Source organism: Triturus cristatus, chromosome 4_1, assembly GCF_964204655.1.
Source record: "Triturus cristatus chromosome 4_1, aTriCri1.1, whole genome shotgun sequence".
In the NCBI taxonomy this organism is placed as follows: Eukaryota; Metazoa; Chordata; class Amphibia; order Caudata; family Salamandridae; genus Triturus; species Triturus cristatus.
Window position 1 is genome coordinate 236593775 of NC_140585.1, and position 24920 is coordinate 236618694.

The 24920-nt window shown below is 49.5% G+C and overlaps 1 protein-coding gene across 1 annotated transcript in view; it reads right to left on the reverse strand.

The window, feature by feature from the left end:
• SYN3 (synapsin III) overlaps positions 1 to 23536 on the reverse strand; it is a 1380627-nt gene extending 1357091 nt beyond the window's left edge. The window contains exon 1 of the mRNA XM_085651961.1: positions 23408 to 23536. The gene's annotated coding sequence lies outside the window, so the exon portion shown is untranslated. The remainder of the gene's footprint in view (positions 1 to 23407) is intronic.
• Between the last annotated feature and the right edge of the window lie 1384 nt (positions 23537 to 24920).

The window sequence follows — 24920 nt, forward strand, 5'->3', positions numbered from 1 at the left end:
TCACGTTGAGATTTCCTCTATTATTCACGCCACTAATTTCAATTAAGGTTTACTTAAATATGCAGTTACTTGGTTGGGGGGGCTATGATTTATGCTGCAAAGGAGGGTGTCGCCAGGAAACCTGGGCGTTGCAGCGCTTACTGTTCACAATTAGCCTTTAAAGACCGTTAGTGAATAGACTTTGAAACTCCCTTGAAATCATGCATATGTTTTATTAAAGAGACATAGTAGAAGAACTCTTGGGCGCACATAAATGTCCCCAATTGGAATAGCATTGTATTAAGCACAACACAAGTGAGACCCAACAGGGGCTGGGACACGGAACATTTTCACTGGTGCAGAAACATGTCAAATCTACCTTCACCATTGCTCATCTTCCTGCTCACCTAATGCTGCATAGATAAAGAGAGCAATAAGTCCATGTTACATAAAGGTTTTTGCACCAGGGTGAAATAAAGAAACGGGTCTGAAACCGCATGAGAGTGTTTATTGACCCCTGTACATAATTTTAAGTGAGTTATAGATATATTATTAAAGAAGCTCTGGTCAATGAACGACCCTCAACAAAAACAGAGGAACCAATTTTGCGTTGTTTGCAAATTGTGTAATTATGAATTGACAGACTTATTTTGCCAGGAACATGTATTTTCTCTATGTTTCAATAAGTAAAGGCTGCACAAATACTTAATGGGAAATCAGTTTGTGGTGTGTTTGTCCTGGTTAGAACTATATTTGTTTGAATACGCGTTTTAACTGTGCAGTAATAAATACAACTTTTGTACTTTGCGTTTTCCATTGTTTATTTTTCGATGCTTTTGGTTGTGTTTCACGAGGATGAGTCTTGCTGGTCAGTGTCTTGGTTTTGAGCACGAAGAGGGATTGCTGCTTTCACTTTTCTCGGTTCACGGTTGTCATATTATATTATGGGATGAAGAGTTAATTATTTTTTGTTTAAAAAAACTTTAACATTTAAAATGCGCACATCAAAGAGTGGGTAGTTCTAACATTCAGTAGGCATGTCATAGGTGCCTGAGAACTACCAGGCCTAGTTCTAGACTTGGTGAGCGCCTGTACCTCACACGAACCTAGAATGCTTAGCTTGAGGTCCAGGGTATAAGCAAGGCCACTGGAATTATGCGAGAGAAGAGGGCCAAATTATGAGACAGAGTTGAGTAAATGATGCGAGAAGAATAGGCAAATTATGCGGCACGTTTTTTAAATAATATTGCTTCAATATTTTTTCATTTTAATACTTGGTAACACTGTCTGGGCATTGATTGCACCTCATTAGGACCAGTTTCATAATGAAATATAACTATAAACAACAGAAAGAAGACCAGGCCAGCTTTGCAAAGTGCCTTCCACCGCACGGCACCATGTGTCATAGCATTTTTACTAACTTTGGAACCGTTTGACCTAGAACCATTTTTTTGTTTTTGGTAATATCATCAGATGAAGCAGCAGATGGTGGATTATGTGTCAAATCTATAAAACACCTAAATACAGCAGTAAGCAACTACAAGATTACCAGACAATCTTTGCAAAGGGCCTTCCACTGCTCTGGAACACTTTGCCACGTTTTAAGTAAATTGTGTTCCGTGTGACTTAGAATCAAGTTTCTTTTGTTGGAATCTGCAGATTATGGATTATGTAGAAAATGCGGTAAACTCAGTTATGTGGAAAACGCTGCTGCTGCAGAAACTCATAATTCCAGTGTCCCTTGCTTTAAGCGAATCAATTAATGGCTGGTTTCTTTTTTAACTTTCTGCACTACCTCCACACCCTTCGCTTTCAGGCAGAGGCACCTCAAAGTAGGCATTAATCATTCAGTGGCATTGTGAAAGCTGAGTCCATGGGGTGGCAGGTAGAAGGCCAGCAGGGTAGCATTCAGATGCAGAGCCCCAATCCTCTCGATCCCTGGGGCTTCACAGTAATGGTCTAAGAGACAGAGGAAAGGAGCGAGATTCATAGATATTGTCAAACAGAAGGCCCAGAATAGGGAGTACTGAATGGAGACTCATTTTTATGTTTACAAATGGCCAGAGACAGCTTTTTCAGAGAGATACCCCAAAGAAGGGGACAATATAAGATGTTTTTTACATTTTTTTTTTAAAGGTTCATTCATTAGTGAAGCTGGCGCTGCTGCCAGGAGTGTAAGTGGCCACTGCTGATTATCATTAAGGAAGCAGATGCAGCAGGTCTGGGCCCAGGGGTTTGAGGGGCCCACTGCATCACAATTATGACTGTCTACCTTTAAAAAAAGGGGCATGGCAGCTTATTTTCCTTTCTAGCATTAGGACCGAGGTGATGGTCTGTCATGGTGGGGAAGAGGTAAAAGATGCAGAGGAGTAGCCTGCCACTCAGGACTACAGTTCTCATTAGCGCAGCAGGTGTAGCTGCTTTGGGGTCCAACAGTGTGAGAGGCTCACACCACCCAAATTATGGGGATATATGTATGTTTGGGGTAATGCATATTTTTGTTCGATGCATTTGCTGGTTTATTAGTCTCATATTTAGTGCAGTTTATAAGCTATAGAAAAAGTACTCCTGAAATCAACTCATAAGACCTGCCACTTGCATGCAGCCATCTCCCTCCTGCTCCCCAATCCTTGCCATTAAGTTTAGGAGGGAGGCTCCGACCAGAAAAATTTTTGCTTAGGGGGGCTCAGGGTAAAAAAGTTTAAAGACCTCTGAAATAGAGGCTCCCACCCTCTATAGTCACCGTCTTCCAATATAATAATTGGAGCCTAAATATTTGGTCAATGGTAGAAATATTTTTACGAAAGCCTGCCTGGTACGCACTCAGAATCTCATGCTCGTCCACCCAGGACTGGAGGCGCTCCAGGACAATCCTAGCAAAAAACTTCTGAGTTACGTCAATCAGGCTTATTGGCCTATAATTAGTGTGCAGGAGGGGGTAGCCCTTCTTGTATACTGGGAAGGTTTCTGTCCCTAACCAAGTATCCGGGATTTTCATGCCATTTAATATGGCATTAAATATTACACATAGATATGGGTCCCAGATGATCCCGAAATAGATCCCCTAGAATCCTATCTAATCCAGGGGCCTTTCCAAGGGGAAGCTTCCCAATTGCACTCAGCACTTCAGTCAGGGTAAACCCTACATAGTCTGAGGGGATTCCCCACAACAGTTGGCGATATTCCCCCTATAGGCTCTATAATGTCCTGGGTGGAATACAACAATTGGAAATGAAGTTTCCAAGCATCTGCAGCAATATTTGGCTCAATAGGTGGGCTCTCTGAGAAACTAACTGTTCGAACCAAAGTCCAAAGCGCCCTCATGTCGGTTAGTGAGAGCCTGTTTAATTGCATCCCATCTTTCAGACTCCCACTCCATTTTGGCTAACTTTAGACTATCACTGTATAAGGCCCACCTAGTTTTTAGGTCTTGCGCCTAGCGTTACAGTGCGCAGCCCTGGTCACACAGCGCGAGACATTTAGTAAGGGAAAAACGGGGTTCGGATAGCTGACCTACGAATCGCACGCGCTCGTACGTGTGCTTTTCCTTTTGCGCTACCCGATTGGCCTTTGCGTGCATCTTTTTATAAAAGACTGCACGCAATTGGCCAAAGGCGGGCGCATGGCTCCGCCCGTGGCCTATTGGTGTCTATTACGTGCTTGGTGCGCGTAATAGACACCAATAGGCCATGTGGTTTCAATTATCGTGCACAGATACGGGCATGATAATTGAAAGCACATGGCTCGCAGTGGCGCGCATGCGCGCACCACTTGTTCTGATCCTGTGCTCCAGTAGATTCTCCATACTCAGTCACTCTCCTTCTTCAGCAGTCCCTTAGCAAAGCAGGCTCTGTGCGCTGCTTGGGCAGAGCCCCATGGCCCACCCACAGGTCTGCATAGGGGGTTCTAGTCTTGGTACGGGGCTGAGAAGAAAAGATCTGGATTCACAATATCCCTAATCAGAAATTCTGATTTTCCTGCCTCCCACAAACAATTTTTTCATATGGTCAGGTGGAAGTTGTTGCCCTAGTCTGGGCAGAAGGTGACCTTGCCAATCAATCGGGCACCTTCCAAGGGATGCTAGAGGAAGACACTGGGGAATAGGTAGATGGTAAAGGCAACCAGCCAGCACCTACTAGGCAGGACTGATTCTTGAGCTTCGCAGAAAAGTACAGCAGTGTGCACTCAGACAAACCTGCTATGTGCCGCAAGGCAGGGTCAACCCTCTAAGCGCTAAGACACAGATTTACGGAAGCTTTGTGCTCAGGGCACACAAAGTGTCAGACTGCGGCACAAACTGCGGCGATGCATCAACATTCATATACAAAAGCTATTTTATGCTGAATGTTGACCCCCGCACTGTGCCCAAATCTTTAGCACCATCCTTATGGAAAAGTATGCAAAGGGGGTGGGGCATGGCTAGGCGGGCCATACGGAAGCTTAGGTTTGGGCACAAAGCCAGATCTACTAATGATTGTGACCGGCTTTGCCAGAATTTACACCAACTAGAGCCAGATGCAAGGAAATGGTCAAGTAGCGAATCGCCAGTAACATGTAAGCTCTAGTATCCTGCATTGCTTCACATGTATGACTGCTATGTGTTGACTACACCTACGACCTTTCACTGGAGGGTGTACTCCAGTATATTTCCTAGGCTAGACACTGCAGTTTCAACTATGTGCAGCAGCGGAAGGCTTAGTGTCCTGCAGAGCAGTCTCACTGTGCCATCGAAAGCAACTCCTACTAAATCTGGCGCTGCCCCATTACCCGCACACCGTGCAGCTCGGTGCTGCACTTTATGATGTAGTGCTCCGTTGCACGGAGGACGGTGATTCCGGGCCTGAGATGTAATGCCAGTGACTGTTCCCGTCTACACATATGCAAGAACCACAACAAAACATAATCTGACGTGCTTGGGACTTGCATAACGCGCACAAGATTAACGGCTTCAGGCCCATGCGTTTAGAAGTGCGGAGTTACTCCAGTGGCATTCGTGCAGGAGGCCGACTAAATCTTGGTGATTCAGCTATAGGATTACTTCCTGACAGAATGGCGCCAGGACCCAAAGTCATACGTGACGCACACAACCAAACCATTTTTTTTTTTTTTAACAAAAACTACATTGCATTCTGGGACATGTAGTTTCACGTTTAACATTGTATTTATGAAGGTATGTATGTAGGTTTTCAAAAATACCAACACGCAGTGTGCTGTCGACTATCCAGCCAGCACCGGCTGTAGGAGCACACATGACATGAGGGCTCTTTGCAGCTGCCACGTCTTTACAGGCCTATAGGGCTGGGGCAGAGACTAACCGGTGTGACGCCGCAAACATACAGCAGACTAGGAGGAGTTGTTCCTGTTCACAGCCTGGAGTAATTCTGACTTTAAACAAAGGCTTCTGGAAATAGACAGGAAGGTGAAATGTTTATTGCAGTGGTTTTCTTCTTATAAATAGCTAATAAACCTGTCTGTGTTTCTCTACCCCGCACTTCCTGATACCTAATTTCTGTATTTATTGTGCCTGCCGCACTTCCTGATTCACTGTCGTTTCCTGGTTCCTGGAATTCCTTTCCTTTGCGTTTCTCTGGATCACTGATTCATTGATGCTCATGCGGTCTCTTTCTCCTGTAGAGCTGCAGTGGAGAAGACAACTGGTCTGGTGGAAGTAAGGATGGGTGAGGACGGTGAATGTGAGAATGAGTCGGCAGATTGATGAGTAAGTGCAGGGATAATTGAGTGAGAGTATGAATGTATGGGAGGAAGAATGAATGGGAGATACCGACTTGAATGTCAGATTGAGTAAGTGAGTTAATGAATGGATGGTGGCTGAATGTGTGAATACATGGATGGATGTTACAAGTTATAACAATGTTACAAGCCGAGGGCTCCAATAGCAGAAGTTGTGATAATGATCAAAAATAGCAAGAATGACCAATGTTATATCAGTGCAAGACTTACACCACGTCATTATAAAGAATTAATAACATCATTCTAGTGCAGGTATAATGCAGGAGGGTGACAATTGTTCCAAGAATGCCCACAATGTGTCAAGAATTCGGAGCCTTATATCTACCAATTTACACCATTTCTCAATCCTAACTACATGTGCCCTTTATTCAGTAATCCTCAGTTCATCACTAAATAATTCTTATTGTATCCTAAGATTTGTATCATCACTCATTCTTGAATGCATGTTCAGAATCAAGCTAAGAAATGTTGTGTTTCACAAATTTCCACTTTTCTCATTGATTTACCATATTGCTCCCACATAAGACCCCCATACAGACACATTCACCTCTCACAGAGACACAGATGCAAAGCCACTGACATGCCACCCATCCGCCCACATACCTGCAAAATAGCCCTTACGTGGAATGCACTTAAAACCAAAGCCATCCTAGTTGTGGTCATCCCGTCTCCTTCCCTCACCTAACAGCACATTTGGCAGTGATAGTGTTGGTTTCATACTCTCATAATATACTATAATAGGTCCAGTACAGGGTTCAGATCTGAGTGCATGGCTGGCAGACACCGCCTGTCTGCAGTGTCTGAGGCCGGATGGCGTGGGTTTTAGGATGAATGAAATGGGAGACACTACTGGGTAATTGACACAGGGAGCTCTTTCATTCTACAGAGATTTACCCAGGATCTCTCGCTGAAGCCACCAATGCCTGCAGTGGTGTAAAAGTGTCAAGCTAGTATCTATGAAGTGATGAGAGGTAAAGCCTCAAATACCTTTGCAGTGAAAAAACAGATCGCCAACATCCATGCACTTTCAATGGTTGTGAGGAAAACTGCTAAATAACCTTGCGCTAAAGCAGCACATCCAGTTTCACAATCAACCAGCATTAACGAAGAAACAGGAAAATAATTATAGGCTCTAGCCTCCCAAAGAAACTTTGATGCGCTCATCAACTTTTCATTGAGGTTTAAGTTTCAATGTACACAGTGGTGTAATGCAATGTATGCCCCATCCTCCACCTCGCAGAATGTGAAGAGCCCTTCTCAGTCTCCCATATCTCACAGATATTGGTTGTGCCTTTCCGACATTTTTTAGTGGAAGCAACATGTTTTTTTTTTTGAGTGAATGTGTGCACAATGAAAGACCGCCTTTCTTTGTAATTGTTTCATAATTTTCAAACTTGGTAACACAATCCACACAAATACACTCCACACTATACCACATCATTTCAATCAGCATAATTACACTAAACGGCACACACTTCCACACTACACAATTCTACTCTACACATTTACATTCAAGACCACATAATTCAAATACAAACCCATAATTCAACATTACAATTGCACAACACACCTCATATATCCAATCCAAAACAAAGAAATCCACATCAAGCCAAAAAATACCATTCCACTTAATTACACTCCATAACACACAATCCCACTCCATATAATTCCAGTACAATCAACACATAATTACTATCCACATAATCCCACTGCACACCATGCCACATAATTCCACTACACAAACCCAATCCACACCACACAATTCCACAACTAACAATTACAATCCAACCCACATATTTCTACTCCACACCACATACATCCACTCTACTCCAAACCAAAACATATGGGTAAAAGACATTATCATTTACAACACCAATAACTCTAACGCTCACAATTGCGAGACCTATTGCATTGCAAATGCTTGTTATAAGAGATCTGTCTTGTATTTGTATGGCGTCAATGAGGGCACCCTTTGCCATTTGCCAAGAATTGTTAAACCAAGTGGATTTAGGGGTCCTCTTGCCTTTAGAGTGTATCAGGGGATTAAAGAAGTTAGTCAGGCTAGTGGTCAGGTCCGCATGGATAGCCGTAAGTTGAGCGATAGTACCAGGAGAGTTGAGGGTCTCTGCAGCCTTCTCCATTACCAATAAAGGTGGAATAATTAGGGAATACAGGGCAGCAGTCTTGCCTGGTGACTGCTTCAGGATTTGCCACCTAATTCTCCTTCTATTATTGTCTAAAGATAGGTTGGTACCAGAGAGGGGGCTAGTGATTGGGGGACTATGAAGTTCCGGAAGCTTAAGATCGAGTACCAGAGCATTATGGTCGCTGTCGTGTCTTGGCCAGACAGCGAAGTCAACTACCCAATGCCATATACTTGCTTCCACCAGAATATAGTCCAATAGTGATGCTTGCCCCGGTCTATTAAAAGTAGGTTTTCCTGGTTGGTCTGACTTAGTACGACCGTTGCATGCCCTCAGTGCATGAGTTAATGTGACTGCATTGATCTGTAGTACCAAGGGGGTCCAAGCTCTAACCGGAGGAATCTGCGGTTCAGGAATTAACCAAAATGAATCCTCGGCAGTGAGCGAGGAGTCAGAAGGGAGGGCTAGGGGCTCGAACTGGCAATTAAAATCACCTCCTATCACCATCCTAGTATTCGGGGGAACTAGCTCAATGAATGTGGTAAGTATGTCTATGGTCTGGGATTCCTGGGCAAAGGTTACCGGGTGGGAATAGATGTTAATAAATGCAATTTTAATCCCAGCATTAAAAGTAAGGAGGGGACACTGGATATCATCCGAAGAGGTTTTCAGCTGTTCAACAGTACAGTCCAGATGTGTAGCGACCCATGTGCCTAACCCTCCCAATGGTCTACCTCTACCTCCCATAGTTGCTAGCACATTAAAAGTTGCAAAGCCCCTCATGACAGAGTCCTCTCTAGCCCAGGTCTCCTGGAACATACACACATCATGATTTTGTACAAATTGTATCCAATCAGGATTTTGAAGTTTGTGTTTGATACCTGCAATGTTCCACGTCAGCACCCTCAGCTGGAGGCCCAAGTTCAAGGTGGCATCATGCACAATAGCACCAGAAGGGTTCGGAGTTTGTGTGATGTCTGACTCGATCTCAGGGTCTGGTACTCCCACTTCCACTAAGGATCTATTCCTGTCCATAGATGCGATTATAGATTAAGAGGTAAGACGGGCTTGATTGTTTGAAACATCTAAGGTAGCATCTACAGGGCCTTGGAGTCCCAGGTGAGAATCATGATGGGGTACGCCTGAGGCATTTTGTGTCGCACCAGCAATGTTTACGGACTGCAGCCCAATGAATTTCGGATTAGGCACTCTTTTGGTTCCCCCTATCCCCTGTGTAGAAGAGGGATCAGATGGAGTATAAAGTCAATTACCTCTTCAAGGGTCCCAAACCTATTTGCTACTGCAACATTATACTGTATTCTGGAGGATTGGCCAAATGTAGGATAGGGTTGTAACAGTGTGTTGGAGCTCTAGTGCAAGGGGTCCATGGTGATGGGCAGTTACAAGAATAAAAAAAGGCCAAGGTGTGTAGTTGGATCCCTGTGGGTGTTGCATGAAAGCTGGAAAACTGGCCAGCCGAAATACGGACTTTCCGGGGATTACTGAAATTAATAACAATACAGTCTCCTTTGATTGTCTTAGGGTTCTTGCCAACCCAACCCACTCTTCGAACTAGTAGTATCTCACCCGCCCTATCATAGGGGAACTGTCCATGCCTGGTGAGCCAGAAAAGGCACTTGTTTCTCAATTCCAGCTGTGTTTCTTTCTGTGCAGTTTTTATTTCAGGTACACCAGTTAAAACTGTAACATAAGGGAGTGAGGCTGGGGGTAAATCGATTATTGGCAGGGCCGGTGGGGACTGGGCCTGCGTTCACATTATCTTGTGAGATAGGGAAGTGCCTATCCGTCATCTGGTCAAGATGGGAACTCGCACTCTGCGTGCTAGGACCCCTGGTGCTAGGAATGTCCCTCCTTATTTGACCCCAGTATGTACCGGGTTCCTCACCAGGAGAGTGAACATTACCCTCTTGGGCAGCGCTAGGAGCCCCTGTCTTGACAGCACTCATAGGTGCTGGGCATGATGGAATGGTGGAAGTGCCACCTCTAGCTAGTGGAGGTTGCCCTGCTTTGTCCATCTGTGAACCACAGTCTTTCTTCTCCACTGGAGCCGGCAAAATATTAGCCAGAGGGTTACCCAGTACACACGGGGCAGACATCTGGCCACTAGCTCTGTTTCCAAGGTGGAGCGCTAATTCTTCTTTAACAATGGCTCTCATCTGTGCCTCTAGTTCCACTATCAAGCTCCTCACCCATGAAGGGCAGTCGGAATTTTTATAAGAGTTTGAGGAGGGTTCTACCACTCTTCCCAGTCTGACTAATTCGCCCTCACTGAGGCTAATTTCTGGACTGGTCTTTTTGTTTGAACCTGTCCCATTGCCCGTTTTTCGCCTCCGGGCTTTCGGTAAAGTAGTGTTTATTCTACCTTTGCGGGTTTCGGGTTTTGCTGGGGAGGGTTGTAAGGGTGATAACAAAGTCTCGTTTGGACCAGGTAAGGATTTTAGTGGGCTAAGGATAGAACCCGGACTAGATTGTACAGAAATAGGTGGCTCAGAGGATTGAAGAAAGATGTCTGGGATTAAGGATAGTCGCCTCTCTGTAAGCTCGATTTCAGTCAAGACTACCCCGAAAGCTCTCTGAAGCATCCTATCAATTGAAGTTTGGGGGAGGGGGGCCAGTATTAACACCGAGGGATTTTTTTTTGGGTGCACAGCCACGCTTACCGATGTCTAAAGCAAAAGAAGGAACAATCATACAATACAAAAAGGAGACTAGATAAACACAGACCCAAGAATCAGGTTAACAAATAAGCAATCAACTGGATTTCAGAGTTAGTCAGAAGCCAAACAAAACCTTACCCGAGGACAAAAGTGCAACGTGCTTGATATATTTGGCAGTAAAAGGGCATGTGAACACAGACCAAAAGTGCAAAGTGCTGAGGCTAACAAGACCTGGCCCCAAAGGACAAAAGTGCGACGTGCTTAATATATTTAGCAGCAAAAGGGTATATGAACAAGTTACTGTCAATAAAGTGCGTCGTACAATGTCCCGATTTTAGGTATATAGCAAGTCCCAGAGGGTCCAATCAGCCCACGCTTGAATAGAAGGTAGTTATTAATGTTATGCCCAGTCAACTTGGTCATGAGACATACCAGTTCCAAATGACAATGTGGTGGGAAATATCAACTGCAAATGCAAGGGCAGGTAAAGAAGAATCTGACAGTACTTTTCAGCCGACTCTGGTGGAGGATGAAGACCTGGGCCCTTAAATGTAAGAGGGGTGTCCCTGCCCTGCCTCTTCCTGGCTATGACGGGCACAGGACGGGCCTGCCCTTGGCCCAGGCTTCGCCCGGGCACTGTCCGCTCGCGTCCCGCGCTGCGGGAGCCCGCTGGCGACTAAATGCAGCACCTCCGGGCGCGAGGATGATGGTGCGCGCACAGGAGGGAGCAGGGTGGGTTGTGGGGCTGTGAGTCCTGGCCCCTGTTGGACTGCTAGGCAAGGTGGCGACAAGTTTCCTTGAGCGGGTGTCTGGGACTGCGGGAGTCCGCTGGCGTTTAAATGTGGCACCTCCGGGCGCGAGGATGACAGTGCGCGCACAGGAGGGAGCGCGGTGGGATGTGAGGCTGTGAGTCCTGGCCCCTGCTGGACTGCTAGGCAAGGTGGTGGCAAGTTTCCTTGAGCAGGCGTTCTGCGCTGCGGGAGCCCGCTGGCGTTTAAATGCGGCACCTCCGGGCGCGAGGATGATGGTGCGCGCACAGGAGAGAGCGCGGTGGATTGTGGGGCTGTGAGTCCTGGCCCCTGCTGGACTGCTAGGCAAGGTGGCGGAAAGTTTCCTTGAACTGAGTGTAGACTTCCTAGTATTAACTCAGAGGAGGTGATACTTTTGTAACCTATTTAGGACACAGTATGTTTGTCAGACGACATTTAGGAAATGATATTCAGGTTGCACAACTTATGTGACAATCGAGTCTACAAGGGAACCTGGGTTCTTATGTGAATGCTACACAAATTAACTTGTTTACTAAACGGGGCACTTAAGAGCCTATTCTGATTTCCACATAGCACCCATGTTGAAATATGTCTAAATAAAACATAGTATTTGGATGAGGAGGTTTCTTCTGAGCATTTGCATCATATTCAATCAGAGCCTCTTTTAACAGAGAGTTGTTTGAGACATATTTGGTAATGGGATACATATGGTGCAGGTCACCCAGTGTGGTACATGATTAAATAGCAATACATACATCGGCATGCAGAGCGCTTTAATGAAAAGCAGCTGGTTTAATAACTGTGTGATGCACTCATCTACAACATATAGCTCACAGTGACATGTTTCTCAAAGCATGACAATGTTTCAGAATATCTTCACCCGCAATAGTCAGCATTTCGGTTCTCTACACACACCGTGTAGCGAGCTATCATGAGAGAAATAAGTTCCTAACTCCGCGCTTGTCAAGCTACTGGATGGCCATGGACAATCTTTGAGAAGACATGAACAAAGAAATGCAGTTATCGGAATGTTTACATCTCCTTTGAGAAAAGTCAATGCAGGATACTTAAAACCATCAAACCAATCAGTTGATGGGTGAGACACCTGTGGTCACCTCGGGTAAGCAATCAGAGTGGATGGCGCGCTAATGGCACTCTGAAGAACATATATGGATACATATACGCATATGATGGTGGTCAAACCTGAGTCAATTGTTGAGGCTGCACTTTTACAGTCAACTAAATATATCAGTGTCCACAGGATGAGCTATTTTGTGTAAAGCTTTAGAAGTTTACACCTCTGTAGGCTTGCGGCTTCGTAGCAAATGAATCAGTTCTTGCCTGCATGGACAGCATTACCAGGGCTCAAGTCTTGCTGTATTATATCATATAATGTTGATATATTGAGCTGCGTTCTGGTAGGCACACTGAGGTGGTTTATTTGGGGCAAGTTATGAGGCATGTCATACATCTCCATGCTTTTGTTAAGGTTCCCTCCAAAGTCCTTTCCCCACTGTTGGGGTCTGTTGGATTTGGAGTGTCATAATTTCACCCATCCTTAAACATGCAGGGACTGGTTCTCGATTTTGTTCTGTGGAATTATGTAGACTCCGCCTGGTCTCATGCCAGGTAACTTGTGGTGAAACTGTTGCCCATGATTCCTCTGGGCCGGTGTTTAAAACACTCCATTATGGGGGAAGCCATTTCTTTTTTGTTGACCCTTTTCACATCCCGGGAGTCTGCTTTTACCTTCACTTCCCTATTGGTGGTTTCTTTTTCTTTGGGTTCAGTTGATTTTGGCTTAAATGGGCCTAAGTATGGTCGTGCTCATTTCGATCTTTTATTGGCCCAGTTGGTCTGCAAGAGAGGAGGTTAAGGTATTAGCAGCAGGGTTCTGCTGGGTGCCTCCCCCCTCTGTTTCTGACTGAGGCACTATGCGATACACCGCCTCGTCCTAGGCAGGGCTGCAGGTCTTTGCATTACCCTTGCGCCTTGGATGTAGACGAGTACGTTTCATCCATTTATCCCTGCTTTGCGTCTTCTGTTGTGTGGTCTGTGGTTTCCTCACCTTGCCACTTATATCTCTTAGTTTCCGTTCTTTCCTCCTGGGCTTTTGCTTTCGCTGTTAGTCAGTTGGGTGGTGCATCCAAAAACCAGCTACGGGTCAGTATGCCCTGTTCTACCTGCTGTGTTTCTAGCTACAGGAAGACTTGGCAGCTTTTGTGAGGTTTGGCTGGTGTGCTGTCTTCCATCTTGCTGTTTCTTGGGACCGTTGAGACCCGAGTTGCATGGTCTTTTCCTTCCTGTGTCATCAGTCGTAGTGTTTCTACGCCCTCAGTTTGCTACCTGCATGATGTTGCGTCTGCAACTCGGGGGTGTTTGGGCTTTGTGTTTTCTCCCTCAGGGTCTCAGTGGGTTCCGCAGTTGGTTAGTCGACTTGCAAAAGACTACTAGCTGACGGTCTCCAATCTTTCTGCTGTCATGGCTTATGACCCATTCAAGCAAGGCTAAGGACCTTTTTTGTGGGGAATGCTTGTTCCTTCCTGACGGGTGTCCTTCTGTACTTGCCTTCGGGGTGTTTCTGGATTTGGGATTTGTACCAGTTTGCATTTTCTGGATTGCCGTTGACCTCTGCTTGGGGTTTCCTCATCCCCCATGCTTTTCGCATAATGTGTGCAGGGCGAGTCTGGCATTGGACTTTACACAGCTTTTTTTGTTCTGGTTGAAGTGGTGCAAAACAGAGTCCTTTTTATGTTTTCCTTTCTCTGCTGTGTTGGGCATTCTTATTACATTGGCAGGGTGTCTCTGTGCCCTGATGCCAGGTTGTAGGTGTTTTATAGCCCATCTCACTGATTTGGCCTGGATAGTTTTCTTTTTTTTTTTTTTTTTTTTTTGAAACCGTTTATTGCAGTTTATAGAAGTTACAGGTATGGGCCTACAACCACACGGCCGGCCGCTAGAGCATCAAAAGCATATTACAGACATACAGCAAAAAACTTTCTCAGCGGTGCACAGTAGGAAGACAGGAGTGATCAATGGTGCAGGCCTCACAGCTCCATGCCCACAGTACGGTTCCATTTTCTTAACGCAAAACAACGTAAACAAACCACAACCGCAAGGCAACCCTCAATCCAAAGTGACAACACGTGCTCCATAAGTGGGGGATCCAAACCAGCAGCAAAATTCTGAAGAGGGGGACGGGAGTAGATCCGGGACTGGGGGACCGCGCGCCCGCGGCCAAGGGAGGGGCGCCATCTAGGGAGACGGAGCCGGCGAGGCCGCCGGTAGCAGCGGCGGCTCACAAATACCCCCGCGGTAGGCGTTCCAGGGGCCCCAGAGTTTCATCCACGCCCCAGGCTTACCCCTCGCCACATACACCACCTTTTCACGAAACATACACCAATCCATATGCTCTTTCCAGGCCGACACCGCAGGGGGCCTCTGGGATCCCCACAATTGGGCAATATCACGCTTGGCTATCATGTATCCCAGAGTCACCCACCGCGCCTGCGGGACCGAGTAGTCATTTGGTTCCCAGACGTTCAGCAAGCATCTCCTCGCTTCAGGCAGCAGCGCGACACGCGTAACCATTCGTAGAACCTCATGCACACCACGCCAGAATCGCTCCACCCTCGGGCACTCCCACAGTATATGCATGAAAGTCGCCAACGCACCACAGCCACGCTTACACATTCCATCACCAGCAAAACCCATACGTAAAAGCCTTGGCCCCGTCACGTAGACCCGGTGAAGGATCTTGAGCTGGACGAAACGAAGGCGAGCCGGGATGGCCACCTCTTTCGGAGAGGCCACCGCGGAGATCCAATCCTCGTCGTCCAGCTCCAGCCCGTCGGCAACCCAAGCCTCGCGGAGACTAGTCAGCAGACACGATCTATCGTTAATCAATTTTTTGTATATGAGGGAGATCGTGCTGTCCGGGACATGGCCATCTAGCACTCTGTCCTCCAGGGGGGAAGACTCCGGAATGGATGCAACATCCGGGAAGACGGAGCCCAGCGCATGGCGGACCTGTAGGTACCGAAAGTACTCACTGCCCTGCAGCTGAAACTCCGCCTGCAGCGTCTCAAAAGTTTTGAATCCCCCCCTCGTCCAGAGATCTCCCACCGTGCTGATTCCGATCGTGTCCCACTTCTCGAAGCCCTTCGACGTCCACAGGGAGCCCAACCTCTCAGATGCATACAGCGGAGACGCTCGGGTCAAACGGTCCTTCCACCCCATAGCTGCATTAGCCGCGTGCCAGACACGCACCATGACACGCGTCGGTCCCGTCAAACGGGAGTCGGGCGCGCCAGAGTATAGCGCGCGATTATAATCGCCACCGGGCAGAAGCGTCCTGTCCATCTCAAATGCCGGGTTCAAGGCGGGCCCGTAAAGGCCATGATTAATTGCAGCTAGTTGGGAGGCCCAGTAATACCGTTTGATGTCCGGGAGGGCGACCCCTCCATCGTACCACGGGAGCGTCAATTTAGCCAGAGCAATACGCGGCCTCCCGTCCCAGAACAGACGCCGCTGGAGGCCCTCCACCTCGCGAAAATAGCGTGCCGGGACCAGGTCCATGGTATTCTGGAGGGCGTAGAGGAAGCGCGGCAGGGACATCATTTTAAATAAGGCCGCTCGGCCGAGCGGCGAGAGCGGCAGACGCCGCCAGCGCACCACGTCCTCCCTCAGACGCTGGAGGGGGGGCAACAAGTTCTGCTCATAGCGGGCCTCCGGGTCAAGAGTGATATATATACCCAGGTACCGGAAACCCTGGGAGGCAATCTGGATCGGACAATCCCGTGGCAAGACCGGGACCTCCCCGGAAAGCACATAGACACAGGATTTCGCCCAGTTGATGACCAGGCCTGAGTTGCGACCGAAGGAGCGCAAAACATCAACCAGGACGATCAGTGACTTGCGCGGGGAGGCGAGATACAGAAGGATATCGTCAGCATAGAGGGACACGCGGTCCTCATGCTCGGGGGTCCAGCGGAGGCCACGGATAGAAGGGTGCCACCGCAACCACTCCGCCAGGGGCTCCATGGCCAGGGCGAACAGGAGAGGCGACAGGGGACAACCCTGTCGCGTGCCCCGCCCCAGCGCGAATGGGGCAGATACTCGCCCATTCACCACCACCTGCGCCAACGGGCCCGAATATAGCAATTTGACCCAGCTGACGAAACCCGGGCCGAACCCAAACTTCGCCAGCATCGCCCAGATATATGGCCATTCGAGCGTATCAAACGCCATGGTGGCGTCCAAGGACGCCAGGATGGCCGGCTCCCGCACAAATGGGACACGCGCGAGCACCCCGTGTAAGCGCCGCAGATTAAGCGCCGTGTTGCGGTGTGGTATAAAGCCCGATTGGTCTTGGTGGACCAAATCGCCCACCACGCCAACCAACCGGTTGGCCAACACCTTGGCGAGGATTTTGGGCTCCGCGTTCAGAAGCGAAATCGGCCTATAGGATGTGACCCGCTCACGGGGCTTCCCCTCCTTATGGATCACCACAATTGTAGCCAGACGCTGGTCCGGCGGGAGGGAGCCCTGCGAGTGGGCCGCAAGGAACATCGCGCGCAGGTGGGGCGCCAACACATCCGGGCGTAGCTTGTATAGCTCAATGGGAATACCATTGGGGCCCATGGCCTTGCCGGATGCAACCGAGCGAATAGCCGAGGCAATTTCGTCCGAGGTGGGCGGGGCATCCAGCGAATCCCTGTCCTCCACCGTAAGGGAGGGCAGTGCGATGTCCCGAAGCAAGGCATGGGAATCTTCCTCCGAGCAGGGAGAAACCGGGGAGTAGACTTCGCGGAAATAATCCGCGAAGCAGGAGACAATGGCTTCCGGCTCAGTGACGCACACACCATCCACGCTCTCAATCAGAGGCACCACGCGGCTCGCTCTTTCCCTCTTGTCCAACCACGCAATCAATTTGCCAGCCTTGTCACCCACATCATACAATCGCCCCTGCTGCTCTCTACTGAGGCCCCTGGCCGCCTCCGCGACGAGGGCCCGATAGGCCGCCTGCTTTAAGTGCAAAGCATGCAACTTGGCGTCTGTTACCCCGCTCCCCAGGTCACCCTCCAGTTCTGCAATCTCGGCCTCAACCCGGGTCACCTCCTCCCGCTCGCGCCGCCGGGCATTGGAAATAAAGGAGAGGGCCTCCCCTCTAAGAACCACCTTGAAAGCCTCCCACAGGGAGATGGCAGACGGGACCGACCCCACATTCTCATCGAAATAGCGCTGTAAGGATTTGATCAAGTCGGCACGAATGGTGGGGTCGCGCAAATACCATGCATTGATCGGGGCCACCCTGCCATCCCCCCTCGGGAAGACATCGAAATGCAACAACAATGGGGAGTGGTCTGAGATACCCCGTGCCAAATGGCGCACCTCCCCCACCCTCCCTGCCTGGGCCGCCGGGACAAGGATGTAATCAAGCCGCGAGAGGCTACCATGGGCCCCCGAGTGGAAGGTGTACTGTTGCAATACGGGATGCTTTAAGCGCCAGCAATCCACCAGGCCCAGCGTGTCTAAAAGGCCGGGCAGCCACGCCTGTGCCCGGGGGAGGTCCCTAGGGGGATGGCGATCCATAGACCCAGAGGCAACCGCGTTAAAGTCCCCTCCAACCACCAATAGGCCACCCGGAAGGTCCAGAAGGAGGCGCCCCAGGTCCGCAAATGTAGTGGCTTGTAACCCAGGCGGGACGTACACTGATATAAAGATAAACACTCTACCCTCCATTCGCCCCACCAGAACTGTGTAGCGTCCCCTCTCATCATGGCGCACCTCGTCAATCTCCAACGGGAGCGAGTTCTTGACCATAATACCCACCCCCCGCGAGCCCGAAGTGAAGCCGGAGTGGGCCGCCAAACGATATCCCCGCCGATTCATTGCATGAAAGGTGTTACCTATAAGGTGTGTCTCCTGCAGGAAGACAACATCTGGAGAAATACGTTTTAAATACTGCAGGACCACACCACGCTTAATCCTATCCCCCAGGCCGTTAACATTCCATGACAACACAATCAAATCCCTACCCCCCATCATACGTAAAAACAATCGGTCGCCCCCCACCGAGCATCTTAAAAACAACAAAACAGTTGCGGGTTTGCCTTGCGGTGCTAACAAACAACACACCCCCCCCACCCCCCGGTCCCAACAGAACTCCCCCCTCCCTGCACCCCTGCATGAGCCCAGATAGCCCCCCCAAAGTGCAGTGTGCCTGTCGCCCCATAGCTAAGTACTAACTAGTCCCCCCGAGGAGGAGGGAAGCCCCCAGCAGACCCCACCCGACCTCCATGGGAGGGGAACATACGAAAGCAATATATGGTAAAGGAACAATATCCAGAGCAAGGCCTATACAGTCACCCCTCAATTCTGATCCGGCGGGCCCTCCCCGCCAGCCGCGCCCCCCCCACCCCGATCTCCAGGCAAAGTATCTAACCAGTCCCCAGCCACCTCGGGCCGGTCGAAGAAGTGCGTACGGCCATCCACCTCCACCCTCAGCTTAGCCGGAAAGAGCATTGAGTACTTGAGGTTTAGGTCCCTTAGGCGACGTTTAATACCAAGAAAGCTCTGTCGCTGCTTCTGGACCGCCGGAGTAAAGTCTGGGTAGAAGTGTACATCCATGTTATCCAGCCTGACCGGTCCCTGTTGCCTGGAGGTCTGGAGGATGGCGTCTCTGTCCCGGAAATTAAAAATCCGGGCAATAATAGGCCGCGGCGGTGCACCGGTCTTAGGGCGGCCCCCAGGGACCCGGTGGGCACGCTCCACCGCAAAAAGCTTACTCAGCCCCCGGGGCTGGAGATGGGTCAGGATCAGTTCTTCCACAAAGAGATCTGCCACCTCCGCCTCTCGGCCCTCCGGCACACCAATAATGCGAACATTGTTCCTCCGGGCCCGACCCTCGGAATCCTCCAGTCGCCGGTCCATCAGGGCGCTCGCCTGGCCAAGCCGGCGCACCTCCTTCTGGAGGGCCACCACGTCCGTAGTGAGGCTCGTTGTGGTGTGGGCCAGGGAGTCAACTCGGTCGTTCGTTTTTGACAAGTCTGCCCTCACAAGGCCCACATCCACCAGGACCGAGTCAATTTTTTGCGCCAAGGTATCGAAACGCTGGTCCACTGAGGCCTTCATCTCTGCGATGGTGCCCATGACGTCCCGGAGGGTCAGATCCACCGGTTGGGCAGGCGCCTCCGTCGGGCCCACCAGGGATGACCGCGATGTCTCCGGAGAACCCTTCTGGAGCGTGTAGCGATCCATACTATTGGCCTGGTGCGCCGTGCCACGGCGGGTTGTCTTCATCTTCGCCCGGTCGCCATCTTGTTTGGTGGACATGCTGGCCCTTCCACCGTCGTGCCAAGATCTCCGAACGGGCCGCCACACCAAATCACGGGTGTCAGGGGGGGGGGGGCGGGGGCGACCACCGGGCCGCGGGTCAACCCACCGCCGGCGGGTCAGCCGGGCACCTGGACGAGGCAACACCACCGCACCCCGCTCCGCAGCCCGACCCCGCCTGAGGCAAGGAGGGCGCAAAAGCGAAAGTGAAAGTGCGGGGTACGCGAGTCGCCCAGCCCCGCTCGCCGCTGTTATTCACTTCGTCCCCGGATCGCCCCACTACTCCAATCCGGGGGGCCGGCGAGGAGAAGGCCGCAACCTTCAATCGATGCTCCCACCGGTGTTCGGGGTCCGATTCGAGCCCAGAAAACGGGTGGCGCCTCAGCTCGGGTTCACCGACACAGTCCCCTCAACAAGGACAGGATATCGCCAGGATTAATTCAGGAGGTCGCGGAGGTCCTCGGGAGCCTCGCACCTACGCGGCCATCTTGGTTGCGCGCTAGGCTCCTCCTCGCCTGGATAGTTTTCATTACGAAATTGGTGGAACGAGGAAGTGGGCGAAGAGGCAATGTTCTAATTACTTACTGGTAATTAAGTAACTCTAATTTTCCTCGTTTTAGCCATTTAGTTATAACTGGACTCAGAGTGATTGAATTATCGGTGAGTAATTAACACATTTCACCCTTCTCAACACTTTTCCTCTTTCTGTACTCATCCTGCTGTCATTTTATGTTATTGTCTATTTTCTGTTATGTTACATGGTTTATGTTTTCTTAGATTGTTTCTGTTATCTTGTTTGATTTTAAGTGCTATGTTGTCTTTGTTGTTTGCCGTTTTTCAATATTCTTGTTATATGTAGTGTTTTAAGTATTTATTGTTGACGTTTGTGTTTTGTTATGATTGATGTGTTATAATGTCTTATGTTATGATGTATGCGTTATGTTATGAATTAACTAGACACCTGAAGGTTTCTCCAGATCGGGTGAGGTTATGCAGGGCCAGTATACTAAGGGCAATGAAAGAGAAGAAGGACTGCGAAAAGGGGCGGAGCGGATGCCATTAATATCTGCAGGCGCACACACACCGGAAGCGGGCTTGAGCCTCCCCTTCAGGTCTCAAACCCCTCTAAATTTGTGTTAATACGCCCCCAGTCATCCTGTCCACAGCTCATCCTCAACCGGCTCCTCCCGTCACATGGAGGGTACGGAGATGCAACCGTCGCATCCCGCTCCAACCCCACCCGCTCCCCTGCCCCCCTCCTCAGCCTTTGTAATTCATACTTTCTCCCGTCGTTGGGCGGATACTAAAGCTTCACATTACACACCACACACCAGGGCCAGACTGGGAACCGAAAACCGGCCCTGGCAAGAGGTCCGACGGCCCAGGGTGAAGGGGGTAGAGGCGAAGGCGGGGGGAGGGGAGAGGGAGGAAGCCTTTTCACCTCAATTGAACCGGCGCTACTGCAATCTGGAAAAGAAAACGGGACGACACCGATACCTGGTGTCTTTGTTTATAGTTGGCAAATGATGTAGTGACCTCTCCACATCTGTGCGGTTTCAAACAATGTCCAAATCCTAATTTATTACAAAACACATCAATCTTAAATAATAACAAGGAAAAAAAAATACTCTTTTAGTTATAGATTTGCTACACTTCTCAATTCGAGGAAAACATGTATGCAACCTTTATGTTTACAGCGCTTTAAGTGGCTGGCGGTTGTTTCAAAGCGCTTATGTGATTGAATAGATAAAGTGTACAGGACTAGTGATTAGGACCAAGTCGCCTGCTCGCGCGTGTACTCCTGCGCTCGAGGTGGTGCGGAATTTAGCACTGCCCTGCCACCTTCCGGCAAGCCCGTGTTTACAAAAAAGAATGCCGCAAGCATCGCCATGCCAGGGTCTACCCGGGTACCACTATAACCCATCACCAGCAGTGCACCCACCGGTCAGCCCCCAACGAGCTGCCCTATCTGACGGACACATCTCTACACACAACAGCCTTCACGTCAGTGAACGGGAGAGCCGGAGCCGTGCAGGGCACGCGGATTCTGAAAGGGGGGATGTGCTATTCAAATGCATTTAACATATCATATCCGCATGCAAGGTTTCCAGATTTTAGAGGTACGAGCTGCCTTTATGACAAATGGATGTTCTATTCCAGCCCTGTGCATTTTCTGTGAACCACTTTAAACTGGTATCTTGGTCCCATTTGTTTAATTGAAATGGGCCAAGACTGCAACTCCCAGAATGCAACAGGTTGCTGCATGAAAGCTCAGGACAGAAGCCGTCGTGCAGCCCCATCTGCTAACAAGCCTTTATCAACGTTTATTTTTCATTAACAATAGAACTCGAGGTGCCTTATTGCACCCCCGGGCAGAGCTATGTGTGGGGCCTGCAGATCAAAGGCTCGAGTCCCGGTTCATGCTTCGGACCTCGCAACCCCAAGGCTGATGACATTTGCAGCGCTTTGAAACGGTCCTTGCGTTGAATAGGCACTTTACAAGTAGCTAAGATATTTGTAAACGTTCTACATTCATACATTTCTATGACAAACATTAGGAATTAAGTCGCTTCCCTGGTTTGTTCGTCAAGACTTTGCCAATGCTGTATACTTGAAGTAGTGTGAGTACTTGTAATTTCGGTAACTTGCAGTGCCCAGCATGCCGCGATGAGAACTGGCCAGGGTGGAGCTACTGGCTGTCAGCACAAACATTTCATAATCCGTAACAAGTGAATGAATTCATTGTTTGTCTACCACACATTGCATGATTTTCCACCCCAGGGACAATAAGCTACAGTGATTTGCCCAAGATCACACAATGCGATCAAATACATATTCTAACACAGTTATTTAAGTAGAAATTCTGAAACTTAACATCTTCCCTATTCCTTAAGTGAACACGAGGAACAGTGATGAGACACGACAGGCTATTAAAGGGCCGACATATGATTTGCCTACAGGCGTTAATTCTGAAAGGCTGGGGGCTGAGGGAGAGTCAGCCGCATGTCGGGCGCGCCCAACACTTTATTCGACTACAGGAATACTAATCTTGACGCCCTGCCGGGGTGGACTATCTCTCAATTCGATTAGTGGCCAATCGACATTACGGCTTTCATCAACCTCGATAGGATGAACTACTGAATCAGTCGCATCTGGCTTTTGACAGGCTCTGCCACAGACCACCCAGTCTGTTTGGAATCACACCCCTGGCCTAAATAGTGTATCGACTTCTAAGGATGACAAGCTGGAGCAGGCCCCCCGACGGACACCCACTCTCTTCTAGGCCTGGCGCTTTTTCAGATACATTGCTCAGTCTATAAATCTCCCAGTTTCCCTGTCAAGACGATTTATATCACGAAAACACACTTCTGCTATCCTTGCTTTGAAGCTGGCAGACCTTTGCATTATGGGACAGGTAGTTTCGCATCTAACACTATACGCATGGGCTCAAAAATCCCAGCATGCACAGTGCTGTGGATACAACGCCAAAGCTGGGGCAGCTGTCATACATAGCATTTTGGCCACCAGGGAACTATGGCCTATGCGCACAGCGTGGGGCTGTACTCACACAGTTGGCTGCAGCGCTCCAGTAAAGAGAACAGACAGACAGGGTATCGCTTGGCGCACATAATGCCCACACCCTCAGGGACCTGTCCTCCAGCAACAGAAGAAGCGCCCTGAAGCCTCGCCACCTGGGACACCTACAATAATTCACAGAATAACAAAGTGCCCCGTCCCACTGTCCTACCTGCCTGGTCTCCGGGCTCGGACCGATCCGGCTGTCTCCTCCCAGCTCCCTTCCCCCTGCAGCACATCCACGGCAGGCTGGGGGATGCTGCCTGCCTCCTTCGGCGCTACCTTCCCCTGCATCCGTGCGCGCCGATTGGCCCGGGCCGCGCGGCGCAGTCAGCCAAGCCCCTCCTCGGAGCCGCGCTAAGACTGGAGGAGCAGCAGGCATCAGATGCATAATTCAGCGACACAGTGTAGGCGGGCAGCGCTCGGTGTCACCGGCCTGGGAGTCCGGCCAGGGCACCCACCTGCCTCTGGGGCCTCGCGGTGCGTCCCACAGCTTGCCCGGCGGCAGCAGAGGCCCCGGGCCACCCCGTGCCAGGCGTGAAGTCTGCACACAGCCCTGTATTTACCCCACGCGCTGGTACCCGCAGTTGTACCGTCATGGCACGTGTGTAAGAGCGGGAGGTTGGGAGGATTCGTGTTTAGAAATAACAGGAGTTAAAACACAAATAAAACAAACACCAGGGTTCCTTGGGTATTTGCAGATTTCCGGCAACCATAAAAATGTCACAACTCTGGCAATTAATGTTCCTGCTGGAGAGAGAGAGATTTTCTTATTAACAGTTTTAACTCATCACAAAGCAGCGCGGAGGGTTAATGTGCCTGCTGCTAAGAACATGCACCACGCAAATCAAGGAAGTGTATTTTATGTGAATCACTCAATAGGTTATGGTTTTTGTCACAGAGATCCCTTTCTTAGTTGCAGTTCATAAGTTACAACCCTAAAACAGCACAGTGACCTATGAGCTGTCAAAGATGTGCATGTAAAGTGCTATAAAACAAAAGAAGTGCATGTGAGGGAGGGGCTAGGGAGAGACGGGGGGCAATAGGTGGAGCGGGAATTCGGGAAGGATGTTTTTTTTGGGGGGGGGGGGGCGTCAACAAAGATTGTCGCTCTTGGCATCACCAGAGCTAAAGCTGGCCCTGTATAGAAGTACTCGAAAAAACCCAGGACCGGGTGAACTGTTCACAGCTGATGTGGCAACACTGCCGGTAACTTGGAAGCCACGTGGCGCTCGTGCGCCACCGCGCATTGCATTTTCGACATACACGGTTATCCTGGCTGGAGGCACTGAAGGCTGTTCGTGTGTTGCAGATGCAGCCTAGAAAGAGGCAGGACAGGGCCAGACATGCCATGCAGTTTATTCACACAGAGCACAGGTCAACTTGCACTGAGGCAAACGGTGCAAACCTCCCTTACACACAAAAAGCAGCTGTGCCAAGAAGCAATTCCATTCACAAAAGGTTCCAGGTCACTCCATGGGCACAGGACACAACGATCCAGCCAAGGACTGTTACTTAGCAGATCAGTGCATTCTGGGAGCTGCAGTCTTTCCTTCGATAGCACACATTGTACTAATTTACCTCTTTGCAATAATGTTACCAGTGCTTAATTTGTAAATAAATAAGTGCCAGGGCCCTTGTCAGTAGGCCACTGCAGTTTGCCCCACCCATTGGCCCTACCAGTG